The sequence below is a fragment of the Equus caballus genome, chromosome 2 (assembly GCF_041296265.1).
Source record: "Equus caballus isolate H_3958 breed thoroughbred chromosome 2, TB-T2T, whole genome shotgun sequence".
In the NCBI taxonomy this organism is placed as follows: Eukaryota; Metazoa; Chordata; class Mammalia; order Perissodactyla; family Equidae; genus Equus; species Equus caballus.
Genome location: NC_091685.1, coordinates 867,332 through 884,135, shown reverse-complemented (window position 1 = coordinate 884,135; position 16,804 = coordinate 867,332). Strand labels below are relative to the sequence as shown.

Below are 16,804 nucleotides of genomic sequence, written 5' to 3'. Positions count from 1 at the left end.
CTAGGCTTCCTCTATTGAAGTCACATTTTAATAAAATTCGTGGCCTATAGCACGCTCATGCTCTTGTTGGAGCCTCATGACAAACTTGAGTGTATTTTATTTTTCCATTTTTTATAGGTGGAGAAACTGAGGCTGAGAGAGATTAAGCTTCTTGCCTACGGTACCACAGTAAATAGGTGAGATCCTCCATGTCGAAGGCTCAGCTCCATGTCTAACACTTTTGAGGTGTGCAATAAAATATTAGTTCCTATTTTCAATGGTAGGTTGGGACTTAAGTTGAAGTCTCCTTGCTATGCATTCACTATTCCTCTTGGCCCCCGTCTGGTAGCCTTGCCTTTCCCATCACCCCGTCCCTGAGGCTGCCTTGGGAACCTGCCCAGTAATTATGATGGCATCACTGACGTGGTGCTTCCTCTGTGCCAGGAACGTTCCATGTGCTTCCATTCATTGACTAGTGGCCATACTCTCCAGCCACAGACCACCAGGAGCACACCTGGAGGTGAACATCCGGTTGATTGATTCGTTGCCATGAGCGAGCACGCACGTTACAGAGAGCCACGGGGGTTCCACGAGAGGTGTTCGAAGGACTGAGAGGATGTGCACTGGAGTCAGGTGATGAGGAGGAGTCCAAGGCGGCAGGGGTTTGCTCTGTATTGGGCGCTATCATGAAGCAAGGACGATTTCTTTTAAAGATTGGTCCTGAGCTAACATCTGTTGCCAATCATCTTCTTTTTTTTTTTCCTTCTTCTTCTCCCCAAAGCCCTCCACTAAGTAGTTGCATCTTCTAGTTGTAGGTCCCTCTGGTTGTGCCATGTGGGACACAGCCTCAGCATGGCCTGACGAGTGGTGCCATGTCCACGCTGAGGATCCCAATCGGGGAAAACCTGAGCTGCCAAAGCAGAGCGCACGAACTTCACCACTCGGTCACGGGGCCAGCCCCCAAGGGCAGTTCTGATTGGATATCTTAATGAATCTTATCTAGAAAGGGGGGAATAGAAAGAGGCTAAAGAGGTAATTAGTAAGGAGGCAGCAGTCCCTCAAGTTGGCTGGGAAAGGGGAATGTTTGGTATTCTTGTGATTTTCACGGTGACCCTGTTTTTGTGCATACTTAGAAAAAATTATAGAATGACCTCATTTCTGAGACTACTGATGTTCAGCAGGAGAGCACCATGGCCTCTCCGCAGAGCCCGGCCAGCACTAACGACCCTGAGGCCTTGCTTGTAGGGCTAGGCCAGTTCACGGGCGTCAGGTGGCTTTTCTCTTTCTCATTTAGTTAATCTTCACAGGAAGTTTGTGAGTTAGACTCTATTAGTATCCTAGACGAGGGACATGAGACACAGAGGATTAAAGTAACTTGGCCAAGGTCACATAGCTAGTAAATGGAAGACCTGGGGGAGAACCCAGGCGGTGTGGCCTCAGAAGTCCTCTCCTAACCCTGTGAGATTCCACCTCTCCGGGGTCTCCCTGGGGCCTCCTCCTGTCAATGGGACACTCCTGCCTACTCCGGACCGTCCACTGTGGGTCGTCTAGCTCACCTGGATAGTCAGGAGGCTGGATTCCACAGATGCACAGTGACCCAGACTTAGCTCTGCAAAACAGCTGGAATTCCCAGCCTGACAGCCTGACTGCACCATCCCGAACTCTCTGGAAACATGCTCCGCCTGTTTCGTCAGATAACCCTCCCCAGCACCTCCCTTTCCTCCCTAAAGTCCTCCCCGCCCTGGTGACTGAGGCTTGCTTCTGCAGGGGCTGCATTCCAGCCTGCCCAGCCCCAAGGCCTGTTGTGACATCCTAAAAGAATCTGATCAAGGCCCCCTGGGGGGTGAGATGCTGCCTGCAAGCTAGGAGGCCCTGGTGTAGAGGGAGGGGCTGGCCGAGCCCCTACTTAACGGCCATGTCCTCTCAGCGAGTCAGGGAACCTCTGGGAGCTTCGTCAGCTGTAAAGCCGAGGGCGCCGGTGCCCCTCTCCCAGCACTGGTGGGAGGATCGGATGAAATCAGGTAGTTTTGTGATGGCAGCTGAGGAAGGGATTAAGTTTCCCGTCTGGGTTGACATGAAACAGACAAGAGAGAGTGAGCAAGGGAAGGAAGGCAAAACAAGCCATACACTGTCCTGCGCCGGGACCACCTTCCCCTCCTCTCGGGAGACAGGAGCAGTGTCAGTCGGGGACTATGTCCTCGAGGCGAGGAGCACAGGCACTCAGTCAGAATTCCACGCTCAAATCCTCCTCCCATCTAGTGCTTGTGTGTGGCCAGGCAAGATGCTTAACCTCTCTGGGCTTCTGTCTCTTCACCTGTGATGTGGGAATGACATGGCTTTGCTCAGGTGTTGTGAGTGAGCAGGTGTTGGCCTCTGGGGAGTGAGGGGACCAGGACAGGCTTTTAGCAGGTGGGCGCTCTTCCAGTCCCCCACCTCTCTAGGGTGTTTGTATGTGAACAGAGGCTGAAGGGGAAAGGGCAGCCTGACTCCCAGGTAGGAAGTGTAACACCGCAATTTCAGGCTTCGGGGGCAGGGGAGGGAGGGACGCCCTGCCACACCACGTGGTGGCCACCTCTGTGCACACGCAGTGAGGGGAGGGCCAGGCTCTGCCGATGTGGGGATTGCTGGACAGTTTCAGGCTCTGACCGGCCCAGGAAGGCAAGATATTGAACGCAATGGGAGAAGTATTGGCTTTAGCATCAGAATGTCGGAGTTCTAGATCTGGTGCCACCACTGCCCGGTCTTGGGCGGGTGACAGCCTCCTCTTTTCTCCACTTTGTCCTCAATAGTGGAAGAGAAGTCCCCATGAACGGAAGGTGAAGCACTTCCATTTTGTCCTCACCACAAACGTCTCCAGTGTGTAATGTCATTACGCCCAGCTCACAGGAGAAGAAACCCAAGCTTAGGACGGTCAAGGAGCTTGTCCACAGACGCACAGCCAATGGTCCGACCTGGAGCCTGTGCTCTCAGCCTCTCCCCCAGCTTCCCTCTCTCCTTGAGCTTCTCAAGGCCTTCACTTGCTTATCTGAAACCTGGGAAGAAAGCTGGCACCTGCTTCCCTCCGGTGGCCTGCGGCTCAGCCGGCGGGATGCGCTGTTGGCTGTGAGCGGCCTTGCAGAGACGGGGTCATCCTCCCTGCTGTGGCTTCGAGGGCAGCGTCATCACAAAGGCCCTTAGCACGGACGCTTGAGAAAGGCTGATTCCAGCGCGAAGTGAGGACAGTCTCTCCACAGCAAGTGCTCCTGAGAGAGCTGGGCTCCCTCTGAGGTGGGAAGCCACCCCCCCAGCAAACAAGCACATGCCCAGATGGCAGCAGGGGTTCCACTCACCACCCAGGTAGCAGAGGCTCCCAGAACAGGGCCCGCCCGGGGGTCCCTGCTCCGTGCGATGGCCTCCTCTTCCTCTCTTCTTTCCACGGTAGGTGCTCTCCAGCCTCCATTTCCCCTTCAGATTCTGTGGATTCTTATGTTCCAAGAGGTTGCCAGAGCCCGACTTGACCTGACTGTCCTTTGCCAACTTCATCACCGCCTCTGGGGCAGGGGTGGATATCCGGGAAAACATTTTTCCTGAGCTCTGGCTTGGACTCCTTCAGCATCTGTGGAAAACAAGGGAGTGGACCACATAGCCCTCTCTCAGTCAGGCACGCAGTTCATGCTTGGCTCCCTGGGGCCTTTCTCAAGACAAACACCATCGGAAACTTTTCCTCCGCCCCCCTTCCCTCTGAGAGAGGGGTCCTGAGGCCAACCGTGGAGAGTCTTTGGTTCGCCCCCTGCAGACGGATGCTCTAATGCCTTGGGCCAGAGCATGCGGAATGGACCGCTGAGGGTCCCCTGGCGTGACCTCTACGCTCCTGGGCTGGACAGAGCAGGGACTGAGGTGAAGGGTCAACAAGGGGGCAGTGGCTCCTTGATGGCTTTCCCTGTTATGGCCTCATCCAGGAGATCCCTGTTTTCTCAGGAACACCAGGAGATGGTGTGTGTGTGCGCGCATGTGTGCGTACAAGAGAGAGACAGAGAGGTGCAATGATGCCATCAGGAGCTTTCTATCCCTTTGAGATCTGGGGCCCTCTGACCCACAGTTGGTGCACACACCAGCAGTGTCGCTGTCACCTGTGAGCTTGCGTGCGACAGAAATGCAGAGCCGCGGGCCCCGCTGCAGGCCGACTGATTCAGAGTCTGCATTTCCTCAGGGCCCTCAGGCGATTCTTAGGCACACGAAAGTTTAAGAAGCACGGATCCAGGTAAGACGGGCTCCAAGCTCCTGGCGGTGTTCTCTGGAAGCCCAAATCGCTCGTCCATGTTGGATGGAAGGCCAGGCCCTTTCCCAATTGTCTGTGAATCCCCAGGCTGCTCGCTCCCTTGGGGCCACCTCTGGCGACTCTGGAACAACCGCCTTCCCCGCACAGGACAGTGTATGGCTTGTTCTGCCCTCCTTTGCTAGCTTTCTCTGTACCACATCAAACTGAAGGAATCTTAATCCCTACTCCAGAAAGCAACTCCCGCAGAGCTTGTGTGTGTCCGTGTGTGTGTGTGTGTGTGTGTGTGTGTGTGTGTGTGTGTAGGAGATTTTCCCAAAATGTGCTGAGTGGGAGGGCGGGCAGGATGGAGTGAAACAACCATTTTAGCTGCTTTATACAGAAGACTAGACGTCTCTGTTCTTTGATGAGACAGCGATGAGAATTCCTCCCTGGCCCCTCACCCCAGGCGCTCCCCACTCCAGCCCACCTCACTGGATTGTTTCTCCCCACCTTTCCTCCTCGGCCCCTCTTCCGCTCTTCTCTCCCTGACCCTCTAAGGAGCAAAACTCCCCTCGTTTCCTCATAGAGATCAGCGACGACACCCCTCCTGTGGTCTTCATCCTGTGCCCTCAGGATTCACCTTCTGTCCTCCATGCCTCAGAAGCACGCTTCTCACACTCGTGTTCATAGCAGCACTGTTCCCGATGCCAAGAAGTGGAAGCACCCAAATGTCTACCGATGGATGAATGGATAAGCAGCATTTGGTATACACATACCACGGAATATTATTGAGGCTTGAAGGAAAGGAAAGAAATTCTGACACGTGCTACAACATAGATGAACCTTGAGGACATTATGCTAATGAAATAAGCCAGTCACAAAGGGAGAAATACTGTATCATCCCACTTACATGAAATTTCTAGAGTAGTCAAATTCCTAGAAACAAAGCGGAAAGGTGGTTACGAGGGCCCGGGGGGAGGGGAAAATATAGGGGCCTTATTTAATGAAGACAAAGTTTCAGTTTTGCAAGATGAAAGATTCTCGAGATTGTTTACACAGCAATGTGAATATAATTAACCCTACTGAACTGTCCACTTAGAAATGGTTTAGGCAGTAACTTTTACGCTATGTGGGTTGTTTAACCACAATTAAAAATAAAAAAATAAGTTTGTAAGTCTGGGCAAGGCTCGCATCCTTCTGGGTCTTAGTTCCCTCCCTGGTAGTTGGGGATAAATATGTTTGCTCTCCCCGAATTATATCTTGCAGGGCTAGTTTGAAGTTCAGGAAAATTGATGCCTTTGAAAGAAGAAAAAAAAGACAATTTCTTTTCCAAGAAGAATCTGGTGCCAGCGGCTGAGACACTTTGCTTCCCCTCGTAGCCTGCGTACCTCCATTCCCCCTGCCTGTCCTGCTCCGCTCGCCTCCACCCGTGGGTCCTTCCAGTGGCGGAGTGCCTCAACCTTCATTCTCTTCCCTCTCTGAGACTCCCATTCTTTCTGGGCTTTCCCTGACTCTCAAAGCTTTGAGTACCTCCGTGGGCAGATGAACACCAACCTGTGAGTCCTGTCTGGACCTCCTTCCTGAGATTCAAACTGCTGTTTCCTCCTGTCTGTTGGACCTCTCCCCCGCGCACCTCCATTCACCAGGTTCAAAACCAAACTCATCACCATTCCCCACAAATAAGCTCCTCCAAGATTCCTACTCCCAGTGAAGGGTCCAGCCATTTACCTGGTTGCAAAAAAAGAAATCTGGGAATCCCCCCGGGGGACTGCCCCCTGCTCCTCCCCGCCTTCTTTTGTTTTTTTGTTTTTGAGGAAGATCAGCCCTGAGCTACCTACTGCCAGTCCTCCTCTTTTTGCTGAGGAAGACTGGCCCTGAGCTAACATCTGTGCCCATCTTGCTCCACTTTATACGTGGGACGCCTGCCACAGCATGGCCTGCTCTCAAGACTGGGTCTCAGACGAGTCGGTTCTCAAAAGTTTATTTCTCACTGTTGGAGGTGACTGCAGGGTGGCTGCAGCTCTGCTCTGTGTGTCTTCTTCATTCCAAGATCCGAGCTGAAGGGACATGCTGTTCTTACGGCAGAGGGGAAAAAAGACAATGCTGAAATTTGCAATGGCTCTTAATGTTTCTGCTTGAACTTGGTCTAAATCACTCTCACTTAGGACCCAATGGCCAGAGCAAGTCACATGCCCGAGTCTGACGGTGCTAATCTGGGGAAGTACACTTCTTCTCCAGGAAAACAGTGCAAGTCGTAGGGCAAAGGTTAGGAATGTGGAATTCTCTTACTAGGAGGAGGAATGAAGAACTATGTATATGTACATATACAATGATGCAACTCAGGACACTGCTCGTGTATGAGCCGGCTCCGCCTGTGGAAAGAGCACAGCTGGAGGAGTGTCCGGCTCTCCCTCAACCTGAGTCCCAGCAGGTGCTGGTCTCCTGAAGGGAAGCAGCTGAGGCTCTGTGGGGAAAGTGCTGGCCTCATGGGAGAAGAAGATCTGGAAGAGAACCCAGCATGGAACATGACAGGACGCTCACTTCATGCTCCGGGCCCCTCTAGAGTGTCTTCCACTTGCCCGTGACCTTCCTACAGGAATCTGTGGGAGTTGGCACCCAGCTGCAATGCTGTGCCCTGTGAGCCCACTCCTCGGCCATGTTTGACTGGGCCAAGGGACGGCCCCTAACCCACGCTGGTCCAACCAGGTCCTACCTGTGCTAATGTGCAATCCAGAGAGAGGGAGGCAGAAGGGCAGTCTCTCCTATGGTTGGCATGATAACGTGTGAACCTGGAAGCTGTGGGAGGCTGCCATTCCTCCAACTATTTGCACCGAGCAGCTGAGAAAGTCAGTCTTCAGAGAAAAAAGACAGAGGCAGCCCAGCAGCCAAGTCGAGACAAGGGGAGAGAAGGAGAAGCAACACTCCCCGAGCCCTCTGCTGCCTCCCTCTCCTGGTTCTTGTCATTTCTGGGACACTGCCCAGTGCTCACACGTGAGCTTGGGTTCCCCGAATGACCGCTGCATCTTACGACGACTTTCTCTCTTTAGGTGAAGTGAGATTCAGTTCGTTTCTGTTGCTTGCAACCAAAGGAACTTTGAGCGATTCAGACTCGCCGTTCTGAGCCTTAGTTTGATCAGCTGAAAAATCAAGGTAGCGATGCTGAGTCACAGGATTGCTGAAAGAATCAAATGGACATAAAAATGCGATAAAATGGGAAATATTATTACAGGAGAGAGACACCACGGGAGGAGCAAAATGTCTTAGAAGTTTTGCTTTGAATTTTTGAAACATTGGTTAACTAATAAGAAAAATAATGGTAGAAGCCAACAAGAAATAATCAGAATATGTCAGACACTGTTCTAAGTATTTTACACATATGAACTCCTTCAATTTCCACAACAGCCTTATTTTGTACAGCTTCCGCCATTTTGCAGATGAGGAAAGTAAGACATAGGAGAAGTCTTAAAAACTAGCCAAGGTCACATATACTGGGTGACAAAGTAACGTTCTTGGCTTTCATATCTGTTTCCTCATCCGTAAAACGGCACAAATGTAGGTACCCCAGGGTGGTGTTTTTAAAATTAATTAAAAAGTCTCCACAATGCACATGACACAGTAAAAACTAACTTTTAAATTGCTTTCACCTCACACCTATCATGAAAATGGCTATTATCAAAAGGACAAGAGAAAATAAATGCTAGCATGGATGTGGACTCGTGCATTGCTGGGGGAATGTCAACTGGCACAGCCATTATGGAAAGCAGTATGGAGCTTCCTCAAAAACTGAAAAAAAAGGAACTACTATGTCATCCAGCAATTCTACTTCTGGGTATTTATCCAAAGAAAATGAAAACATTAACTCAAAAAGATACATGCACCCATGTTCACTGCAGCATTATTTACAATGGCTGAGATATGGAGATGACCTAAGTGTGTACCAATGGGCGAATGGATAAAGAACATGTTTTGTATATATATATTTTACATATATATACAAAATATATATATATATATAATTGTGTTACATATATATATATAGTGGAACATCGTTCAGCCATAAAAAAGAATGAAGTCTTGCCATTTGTGACAATATGGATGGACCTTGAGGATATTATGCTAAGTGAAATAAGTCAGACAGAGAAAGACAAATACCATGTGATCTCAGTTATATGTGGAATCTAAAAACAAACAAACAAACAAAAACCAAGCTCATAGATACAGAGAACAGACTGGTGATTACCAGAAGATGGGGGTGGGTGAAATGGGTGGAGGAAATCAAAAGGTACAAAATTCCAGTTACAAAATACCCTAGTCATGGGTATGTAACGCACAGTTTGGCAACTATGGCTAATAATGCTATATTGCATATTTGAAAGTTGCTAAGGGAGCGGATTTTAAAAGTTCTCATCACAAAAAAAAAATTCTGTAACTATGTATGGTGATATTAACTGGACTTATTGGGGTGATCATTTTGCAATATATATAAATATCGAATCATGGTATTGCACACTTGAAACTAATATAATATTGTTTGTCAAATATACCTTAATAAAAATATCTCTTTCATTAGAATACTCATCATAAATCTGTTTCCTAACTGCACTGCAAGTGAAGAAAATAAGACATGGACCTATGAAGAGGGAAATTTCAAATAAATAAATTCTGTTTACACAGCAAAAGATGGGCTTATCAAACTCATGGGAAATAGGCTTAAAAATCTGTAGCGCTTATAATGCCACTTGGCCTAAGGCAGCCTCAGACAAGCAGTTGTCAAGCCCTCGCTTAGTGGGAGGATGGAGATACCCATACTCTTCAGTGCCTCTTGACAACGTAACCTTTTTTAGCTTCTCTGCTCTGAGAACGGCATGTCTCAATTGGCTATGAAGAGTGAGAAGGCAAGGAAACTGAGAAGGGTGGTGTGGTGCTGTATCTTGGGGTTCTGCAGGCATCATCTCATGTTACAGATAGAAAATGGGAGCTCCAGGAGGTAAAGAACATGGCTTCAGCCCAACAAGCAGGAGTTGGAGGGTTGGATTGCAACACGAGTCTCTCTGACCCCAAAGTTTCAGCTTTCTTCCCCGCACCTGGAGATGCCTCATCACGTCGGATGCCCATCGCTGCTTCACACGTTACCCAAAGCCAATAATGTGAAACAGCAATAAGCCTTTATTATCACCCGGCTTCTGCAGCTCAGGAATTCAAGAGTGGCTCAGCTGAGTGGTTCTGGCTTGGGGTTTCTCATGAGGTTACGGTCAAGGTATCAGCCGGGTCTCCAGTTATCTACAGGTTTGACTTGGGAAGGAGGATCCACTTCTAATCGCCATGGCTGGTAATTTGGTTGTAGGAAGGAAGTCTCAGTTCCTCTCCATGTAGGCCTCTCCATAGGCTGGTTGAGTGTCCTCACAGCATGGTGGCTGACTTCTCCCAGAGCAAGCAATCCAAGAGAGAGGAGTGCCAAGGAAGCTATCCTTTTTATGACTTCCTCTCAGAAGTACATAGAAGCACTTCACCAGGCTCATTAATTAGAATAGGACTGACCTGCATTCGAGGGAGGGAAACGAGGCTTCGCCTTCCGAAGGGAGGAGGATTATGGATGTATTTCAAGACCACCGCACTTAGCAACATGAGAAAGAATTTACAGCTCTGGTGTGACTTGCCTACCTTCTGCTTAAAATGAGTCAGAGGGCTTCCAGCACCTCTCAGGTTAAAGGTCACAGTCCTCACTGTGACCAGCAAGGCCATGCACGCCCTACAGCTCTGCGTGTCTCCAGCCTCAAGCCAGGTCTTCCCCGTTTTAGCCACATACCTGGACTGCTTCCATTTCCTCACACTCCCTCTACCTGAAGGCCTCTGCAGAGATGCTCTCTCGGCCCTCTGTGCCTTCCCATAACCTCCTCTTGCCTTGCTAACGTCCGTTCCCTTATCCTTCAGATCCTGGTTCAAAGGTCGCCTCTTCACCAAACCATCCCTGATGTCCCAGACCAGATCAGGTCCACTCAGAGGCTTTTATGAACCTTTGAATTCTTGAATGATACTTTTTCATTTGCAATTATGTATGGTGCGATCACTGAGCTATGTCTGTCTTCCCCACTAATGCTCAGTCCATATTGAGATGGCGCCTGTTTTTATGTTCACCATTGTATCCCTAGCACGTTGCTCGGTGCCGAGCACACAGTGGGCACTCAGTGACAAATGCATTGAATGAAGGAGCGCCCAGACAATGCCCTTCTCGGAGCTGGAGGTGCAGGGCTGGCGGAGCACCTCTTTGTAAGTGTGCCTCAGTGCAGGTTCTGGCATCAAGTCAGGGTTGACTCGGTGACTTTTAAGTTTCCTTTCCATCAGGAGAGTCTGAGATTCTGTGAGTCTGTGATTCTAGGCAAGCAAACTGCCTCCTTAAGCAGCTTGCCGATGGCCCAGGTCTTCTGGCTCCCAGGACACACCCTTTTAAGGGGCAGCCTGGTACAAACATCAAGCACAAGGAAAGTCTATGCTGGAAACTTCTGGGAGTTTCCAGCTGCCTGGGGCTTTAAGGGGCTCAAACGATCGGGCCCTCCGTGGCTCCTTTAAGAAGTTTTACAAGGTTAAGGTTTGCTCTAAAAATAAGCCCACAAGGCTTTTTGAAAAGTTTCAAAAACCATATGTCCAGCTGAGCCATTTTTTGAAGGGCCAGTGAGCCTTTAAAAGCTTCAAAACCGCTCCTTGGCCTGCCCCCTACTGTGGAGAAAGCTCAACACGTGGAGCTTAGACCCGCTTCTAAGTCTTCTAGAATCTACACTTGGAACATTCTGCTTCCATCAAAGGGGTTCAAGACGGAGATGAGGGGCCGGCCGGGTGGCACAGCGGTTAAATTCGCACTTTCCACTTAGCCTCACGGGGTTCGCCGGTTCGGATCCCGGGTGCGGACATGGCACCGCTTGGCACGCCATGCTGTGGCAGGCATCCCACGTATAAAGTAGAGGAAGATGGGCACACTATTAGCTCAGGGCCAGGCTTCCTCAGCAAAAAAGAGGAGGACTGGCAGTAGTTAGCTGAGAGCTAATCTTCCTCAAAAAAAAAAAAAAAAAGAAAGAGATGAGTGCGTACGAACCCGAGGCCAGTTCTCCCCACAGTAAACAACCACCCAAATCACCAGGACACTGCAGCAAGTTGCCTACAGAGAGACCGGCTCAGCCTTCCCTGCTCCCCCTCCTCTCTCGTAGGTCTCTTCGCACTGCGTATTGTGGGTTGTTCTTCCAGCGGGAAGGCCCGTGTGTAGCCCAGCCCCCCGGGCCCAGGAGATGCCCCAGAGACAGAGCCCCTCGGATATCTGGCAGCTAATGAGGAAGTACATTCATTTACTAAATTGTTCTCGCGCTCTCATTTCTTTTCCTTTCATCTTTTTGAATAAATATTTAAGCCCTTATTATGTGCTGCATATCGAATATCCGTCTTTCAGGTGGGAAGGCAGGGGCAGAGATTAGTGGAGAGCAGCAGAAAGGACATCTTGACGAATCAGAAATGCATTCTCCCCAAAGACGTTTTACAGTTTGTAGGGGATTAAAGAGGAGTCCAGGCTACGATGCACCAGATTTCAGGCTCCTTGAATCCTTCAAGCTTCAGGAAGGAATCCCTTATTGACTCCTTTACATAAATGAGACTGAGACCAGAGAGGGTAGGAGAATTGCTCACCATCTGACAGGGCTTCAGCCACCCCACACGTGTCTTGCTGCTTCTCTAACAGAATAAGCCATAAACGGCTATGATGCCGGGGCACGGGGCTCCGGAGCAGTGTCAGTGTAACGTGATACGAGAGTGCAGAAGAAAGAGAGGTCCCTTACAGCTAAGAGGATCAGAGAAGGTCCCGATGTTGCTCCTTGCAGCCACAGTAAAGGGCATTCTCTTTTCCCCAAACCAAGGAGCTCACCTCAGTCTCTTTTCTGTGTAAGTGAAACACTTCCAGCTTCTGCACCAACGTCGAAGGCTAAACCCAAGAGAGGAGTGCCGCTGACTGCCGCTCGGAGCCACAGCATCGCAGCGAGGCAAGGACCTACTCCTCCTCCTGTGACATCCCGACAGGTGCTCACCCAGCTTGTGCTCACACATCCTCAGTGGCAGGGAGCTCACTACCTCATAAGGTAAGTGGACAGTTCAGATTATTGCTGAAAGCTGTTCTCCCTGTCAAACCACAGTCAGTCTCCCTCTGGCTTCAGCATGCACCAGAATCTTCTGGAGGCTTGTTAAAGCCCAGAGGGCTGGGCCCACCCCCAAAGTTTCTGATTCAGTGGGTCTGGGGTGGGGCCCGAGAATTTGCATTTCTGACACGTTCCCAGGTGAGGCTACTGCTGCTTGTCCGGGGACCACACTTTGAGAGCCACTGTCATAGGCTTAGGGGCGGTGTGTAACAAGTTAACAATGACTTTCCAAAGCACTGAGCACATGTATTCTATGTGTCACCTCAGCTGGTCCTCCCCACAGTCCCCAAGGTAACCCTTTAGTCACTTCCTCCTAACACTGGAGGTTGGTAACCTGCCCTTTATGACACTGTCAGTGGCAGAGCTGGGCTTGAAATCCAGGTGCGATCACCCTAAAGTCTATGCTCTTAATGCCCCCTTAGCAAATGAGTAAACTGAGGCACAGAGAAGTTAAATCTTGCCTAGGCCACAAATATAAAAGGCATTTGAATTAGTTTTCAAATCCAGATCTTTCTGACCCCAAAGTCCAAGCCTTAACTCAAGCTTCTGTGCGAGGCAGGGTGTGCTGAGGGTCGTATCCACTCCAGCGTGGAGCCCGGGACCTCCTCCCTGGGGCGGGATTTTCATTTGTCCTTCCCTTTTTGCTTGACTTCTCTGGGTAATTGCCTCCTTTCTCCAGGCACTCGATGGGGCAGACGCCGTCTTCCTGGGGATCGAATGACCACAGAAGGAAAATAACTTAGAACAGGCAGCTCTTCATTCTTCCTCAGCTGGTGTTTTTCCTCCAGAGCCTGGAAAGAAATGTGGCCCATGCACACCTTAAATTGGACCATCAATTACTCGTGTCTTGAATATGCAGAGCTCATTAGGGCTGTGTTGGCCACAGGAGAGTACCTGAGCTGAGAACAGTAAACTTGCCTCAGCCCTTTCAATGCAGGCTGCCCCTCCACAGCGGAGCCGGCCTGGGGTTGCCAGGCACTAATGTGACCAATTATTTCTGTCCTCAGTTACTAGGTCATAAATCCCGCCCTGGCACAGAGTCCTGGTTTCTGGTGGGAGAAGGTTCGCTTTTAGGAATGACTCTAACTCCTGGCTGTGGAGTGGTGTGATGTTGTGGTTAGGACCCTTGCACTCCAAGCCCGAGTGTTGCCGGGACCTCATTATGGCCTGTCAACATCCAGCCGTGTGTGACAGTCACGTCCCCATTCTGCTCCTCAGCCATAAAGCGGGCGCAGGACCTCCGCAGGTTGCTCAATGACGCGAGTTTGAGAGAAGAGGTCAGGCATGTAGAAGAGGTCCTGAGGGCATTTGTGTGAAGACCCTGACACGGTTGCCTACGAGGCCGGTGCAGAGTGAACTAGGCTTTGTCCCGCTCCGAGGCCTTTGCACTTACTCTCGCCTGTCCAGGATATTCTTCCTTCAGCCCTTTGCATCCTGGGTTATTCTCATTCTTCAATTATCTCCTCAAACCTCGCCTCTTCAAAGAAGCTCTCCTGAGCCCCTCTCTAAAGTGCCCCCTGCTCTCTGAGCCCCAGTTACTCTCGGAAGCATCGCCCTCCTTCCAGCCTCTTCAGCACAAAGCACAACCTACACTTAGCGTGTGCCTATCTGTGACAGCCCGATTGTTACCCAATGACTGCACGTGCTGCCGGTTTGCAGTCTGTGCGTGACGTTCTGAATGAGAACCGGCCTGGCCCCTCTGTGAACCCCACGCCCCCAAGCTTGCAAAAGCTGGCTCTTTAAAAACTGTCTTGCAACTGCTCATGTGAGCGGCTCAGGTGTTCCAAACTGAACAACCAAAGAAAAGTGCGGAAGTGAATTGAGTGCTGGGGGTGACACCTGATTTGAAATGTTCATATGCGTTCACTTTCATTGTTTTTACTGATGCTCATTAAGTGTTATAAATTTGATATATTATTTTAAAAAGGCAAGGAAAACAAAATGGAAAAAGCCGATCCTGCTTTGAAGGAACTCAGTTAAAGGGAGAGATACAGAGGACAGCAGACACCTGTGCGGCCATCGCTGAGTCTGCGCACAGAGGGAATGAAAGTGCAAGGAGGCCTGCGAGGAGAAGGCGGGAGAGCCAGCCCCAGCGAGGGCGGGGCCGAGAGCTGGAGCAGCGGCTCAGGGCTGGGGAAGTGGAGGCTGAATGTGAGTGGAAAGGAGTGAGAGGACTCACAAAGGCCTCCCGTGGCTGTGGGGTACAGCTGTGCACTTATTTGTCTGTCTATATGACTGTAGTCTGAATCCCAGATTCCAAGTCACCGGTAGCGAGCACAGTGCCTCCCCAGAGTCAGTGCTCAATTATCATTTGCTGATGAGCTTTGAATAAAGGGCCGAGTTCTCGGGGCTCAGGGCACAGGCGCCGTGGAGGTGGCGGGTGGCAGAGGCGTCTGCAAAGTTGGGGACGGGGCTGAGAAAGCTGGGGAGAGACGAAGAGAGCTTGCACTTTGATGAATGTGTAGATATTTCAGAGAAGCTTGGACCAGCAATTTGGCCAAAATAGCACCAAAATGTGGGAAGCGTAATCCTAGCTTTATGCGCCATAACTAAATATCATTAAAATCTGGTAGATAATTAATACCCAATAAAGGAAAGTTACAGTAATTATTTTATAATTTACCCAAAATCTTATTATATGTAGCAGTATCTAAGGTCAGTTGTCTACCTCAACTTGATGGTTTTGCTAAATAAATGACTAAAACAAAAAAGATCCTTTAGTAATAAAGGTTAAAATGCAAGACTTGAAGTAAAGTAGATTTAATTTCTGAATATAGCTTTGCCACATTCTGTGACCTTAGACAATTAACCTAACCTCTCTGATCTTTAGGCATCCTTTCCATAAAATGGAGCTAAAATGACAAATTTCACTGTAAATTAAATGATGTGTGTTTCAGTTACCTATTGCTGCCTACCCAACCTCCTCTAAAGTTAGTACCTTGAAAAAGCAACTTCCTGAGTCTCTGGGCTCTGCCAGGCAGTTCTGCCGTGTGGCTGTGGGCAGAGCCCAGCTGGGGCTGGAGTCCTCTGAAGGTTCAGTTGCACTGGATGTCCGAGAGGGTGCCCTCCTAGAGCTGGCAGTTGACGTCGGCCGGGAGCTCATCGGGGCCTGTCGATTGGAACACCTAAAATGGCCTTTCCAGGGGGCATGGAATTCTCATAGCCCTGGGGCTGGTTTCCAAGAGGGAGCATCCTAAGAGCCAGCGTTACAGAAGACCTGGGCACAAATTGCTTCTTGTGGCCTTGCCCCGGCAGTTCCAGATCATGATTTCTGCTGTGTTCTGTTGGCCAAGTAAGTCACTGAAGCCAGCCCAGGTTCAAGGGGAAGGTTCGAGTGGGTGTCACCTCTTGGCGTGAGGAGCAGTGTGGACAGACGAGAGGGAAGGAGTTGGGGGCAGCCACCTTTGGGGACTATCAAACACAGCACATGGCACAGCACGGGCTCTGATGAACGTCAGTGCTCTCCTCCCCATTTTCACTTTGACGCATTACTTTCTCAAAATCCTTTTAGTATATACTTTTAGGGAGTCGGAGCTTAGCAGAATGGCACTTTAAAGATGATCTAAGAGATTTCTCTGTTGTTCTTCAGATGGGAAAACTGAGATCCAAAGGAAGGAAAGACTGAGCCCATGGCCTCTATCACTTGGCTGCATCCCAAGGGGCTCACAGAATGAGTCCTTCGAAAGTGTTTGCTCATGAAACAAACACTCCGCATCACTGTACTGTTTTTAAAGTATTCCCGTGTGTACACTGAAAGGCAAAGTGAGGCAGTGAATGGTTACCAGATTTGGGAATAAATAGATCTGTGTTAGAATGTTAGCTCTTCTATTTACTTTATGATTTTAGGCAAATTGCTTAACTTCTCTGAGCTTCACTCTCCTTAATTCTAAAGGCAGTCTAATAAAGCGTAGTTTTCTAAGACATTGTTAGTGCTGAGGTCATTAATGTCCAGGAGCTTATACAAACCAGGTGCTCAGTATTTGGCAGCCATTTTTCTTTCTTATTCAGTTTGACAAAAGCCCTGTGAGGTAGGCATTGTCGTCCCACTTTACAGATTGGAAAGCTGGGCTTTGAAAAGAATAAGGGCTTTGCTTAGCAACAAACAGCTAGCAAACAGCCGCTCTGAGACTTGAAAGTCAGCATTGACTCAGCCGGGAGCACCTTCCTCCCCGTCACCCCCGCCCTCACTGCCCACGCATCCATCCTTTGCGGTCCACTCTAGACAGCAGGGAGAGATCCCAGGTGGCAACAGTTTGAAACATTAATGACTACTTAGGATTTTTTTTCCATTGGAGGAGGGAAATCTCCAGATCATAGTCTGCCCAATAATTTAGCACTTAGACTAGCACTTCAGAGTTTTTAAAGTTTCCATGTTTCTTTGATCTCACAGCATGTGAGTTAGCAAAAGCCAAGATCA

The 16,804-nt window shown here is 49.6% G+C and overlaps 1 long non-coding RNA gene across 1 annotated transcript; it reads left to right on the top strand.

Moving 5' to 3' along the window:
• The first annotated feature begins 432 nt into the window (after positions 1 to 432).
• LOC102149254 (uncharacterized) lies at positions 433 to 15,128 on the top strand. The gene is made up of 4 exons (XR_002803890.2): positions 433 to 612; positions 11,416 to 11,540; positions 12,142 to 12,330; positions 13,067 to 15,128. It is a non-coding gene; the product is annotated as an uncharacterized lncRNA (long non-coding RNA).
• The last annotated feature ends 1,676 nt before the right edge of the window (positions 15,129 to 16,804 follow it).